Below are 3,040 nucleotides of genomic sequence, written 5' to 3' on the forward strand. Positions count from 1 at the left end.
TTTAAGGTGATTTTCAAAGCTTTAAAGTAGATAGTTAGCTAGGTACTGAAAAATACTAACTAAAAATACAACAAGCTTGGTTGTTTGATGAACAACAGTAGTAATTTTTTATGAAATGTGGAAATATGTGTCATTAGGCACATGCATCATTCCTTTTTCACTTTACTTCTGCAAAATAGTTTCAGACAGAGAAARTTTACTGCATAAATAAAAACAGTAAAAACWATCAAAARAACTGRSAMTAGGAAAGCCYTAACATCTATTGAGTAGTACTGGATGGTGGACATCTTGTAGGACTCTGTCCTCAGATGTGCYGCTCCTTTGTGCCTCATGACAAACTCAATCCAGAACATGGCTCGGTCCAGTGGTTTCATGGGCTGATCTCTGTGCAGGCTGGACAGTTCCTTCATCTTCTCCCTGTATGACGGTTCATAAAGAACCTCCTTCAGAGCCTCCAGGAAGATGTCTTTGTTCACAGTTCCATAGTCCAGGACTTTGGCCACTCCTCTAGATGCCATCCTGAAGAAATTGTCCTGCTGGTCGAACATGAGCGGGATTCCAACCAGGGGTACGCCATGGTGGATGGCCTCCTGTATCCCATTGGTGCCTCCATGAGCCACAAAAACCCTGGTCTTGGGGTGTCCCAGGAGGTCYTTTTGGGGCAACCAGTCCAAGAGCAAAGTATTGTTGCCAAGGGTGGATGGCTTCTTGCCTTTGTGCCTCCAGATGACCTTCTGAGGAAGTTCTGCAAAAGCAGCAGCGATGTCCTCAGTGACATCCTCAGGAAGTTTTTCCACCAGAGTCCCCAGAGTCATCACAATGACTCCATGTTCCCCAGAGCTCTGTACAAAGTCCTCCAGATCTTTAGAGAGAGGTTTGGAGGGTTTGCACTGAAATCCTGAAATGTATACGATGTTTGGCATGGTAGGACGAGGAAACTCAAAGGTGAAATCATTTCTCATCAACCAGATATCAGCTGCCTGGAACAGCTCCATGTAATGAATGTCATTGCCAAAATAACGCTGGACAAAGGGTTTGTAGTTTGGATCTATAACATACCAATTGTGTAAATGAGTCATGAAGTAGAACATGAAATTCTTGATCCTTTGAGTAAATGTCATCTTATCAGTTAGATCTGCTAATGTTATAGGGACATAGGAAAGTGGGGAAGGTGCGATTGCTTCATGCCCCTCACCCTGAACAGTCCATCTGACATTAAAGACAAGAGGAAGACCCAAACGGTGACCTAGAAGAACTCCTCCGCCAAATGCAGGATCAGTGAGCATCAGATCAAATTTAGTATCACGAAGACTCTGCATCAGCTTTGCATCCTCAAAAATCTGTTCCACAATGTCAAGCACCTGTTTATGAAACAGGTAGAAATGTTTCATCCTATCTTGCTCTAGAGACATCTGATTCCAAAACGTAAATCCTTGGCGTCGCAGCATCAGAATTCTTGTGATAAATGCCTCAAATTCCAAATCTAAACCAGCTGAAGAGGTAGTGATGGATTTGTAGTGAGGAGAGTCTTCCTTGATGTACCAGGAGTCTGAAGGACGCATCACGGTCACTTCATGGCCTCTGGCGTGAAGCTCTTCAATCATAATGTTCATGTTGACCCAGTGGCTTCCATCTACAGGGAACACCAAGACTTTCCCTCCATTTACCAAAGATTTGCAGAGCAACACTGCAAGTGTCACCAGGGTCAGTCGGTACATCTCTGAAAGATATTCTGACAAGAAATGTGAAGTCATTAGACTTTTCTTTCACTCTTCTGAAACTTCTGCTTAACCCATCCAGACTTGATGCTAGGCAAGATTTCCTTTAACTTTTAGGCAAAATAAACTCTACCAAATAGAGTTTTAACGCTTCATGTTTCTTATGTCCAGAGAATAAAAAATAAATAGCTCTGCAGCTCAAAGAAAAACCATTGTCTAAACCATATGTCTAAAACAAACTTAATACACCAAGTTTATGCACAAAGAATGTTTTTTAAAGAATGTTTGTGTTTTGTGTAAAAAATGACAACTTTCAGATCAGAACCTGCTTCCTGATTACACAACTGCAACAAAGGTATTCATGAAAACCCCAGGGCCGTTATTAGACGTTCCTCTCAAGTTTCACAGCTTTGTGTTCATCTACTTGTGTTCTAGTAAACACACCTTCCCTTTTATTCGAGGTGTACTTGGAAGAAGTACAGTCGCAGCGCCTCAAAGAGTTTATGATGTTATGTAATACCACAAGAACAAAATGTCTCAGGTTTCCCTCGAGGCGGTTTTAATGACATGAAGGCTGAGCCGGCTAAACTCAGTGCTGACTTTCATCTATCAGACATTCAGCTCAATCTGCAGTAGTCTGCTATAAATTGTGTTTTTTAAAACTATAATGTAATTTAAAATAAACATTTCCATAGATCTTGAAAAATCCTCCTTAAGACTTGCTTCAGAAAACTTTCTCTACTCTAGTTTTTATGCTCCGTTTAGCTTTTTTTTATTTTACATTTTGCTAATTTTACCATTTTTTTATGCTGCTTTTGGCTGCAATTGTTTGTAAGTTTGTGTGTTCAGCTTGTGTTCTGCACATTTTAGCCAGTGTTCAGGTTGGTTTACCTATAATAACTCAGTTTTTCTTCAGCATTTAACACAAATTCTTTACGTTAATTATAGATATCAATGCAAAAATTTAACGGTATACATTGGAAAGAGAATCCATATTTTACACATGCGGAAGAGATTCTGAAAATTCCAGAACAAGATTTTGTTTCATAGCTTTTATAAACCAAACTGTAGGTTTTGACATGAAGTCTGTGGAAAACATGAGTCGATCTTAAACACCAATAAACAATTCTCAGATTATCCAAGAATCTGTTGCAAAATCTGCTTTCAGGATTAATTAAATCTGTTGTTTACCATGAGTTTTTTTCCAGGTGCAAATTAAGATGTGTTGTTTTCAGCAAGAACCAAAGAACCTGTTTGATAAAATCATTTCTAACTGTCAGGATTTGACGCTGCATTCATCTACAAAACTATGTTTTTAGGAA

At 39.4% G+C, this 3,040-nt stretch overlaps 1 pseudogene; it reads right to left on the bottom strand.

The window, feature by feature from the left end:
- Positions 1-80: 80 nt before the first annotated feature.
- LOC106531867 (UDP-glucuronosyltransferase 2A1 pseudogene) lies at positions 81-1,671 on the bottom strand (annotated as a pseudogene).
- Between the last annotated feature and the right edge of the window lie 1,369 nt (positions 1,672-3,040).

The sequence above is a fragment of the Austrofundulus limnaeus genome, unplaced genomic scaffold (genome assembly GCF_001266775.1).
Source record: "Austrofundulus limnaeus strain Quisiro unplaced genomic scaffold, Austrofundulus_limnaeus-1.0 Scaffold686, whole genome shotgun sequence".
NCBI lineage: Eukaryota > Metazoa > Chordata > Actinopteri > Cyprinodontiformes > Rivulidae > Austrofundulus > Austrofundulus limnaeus.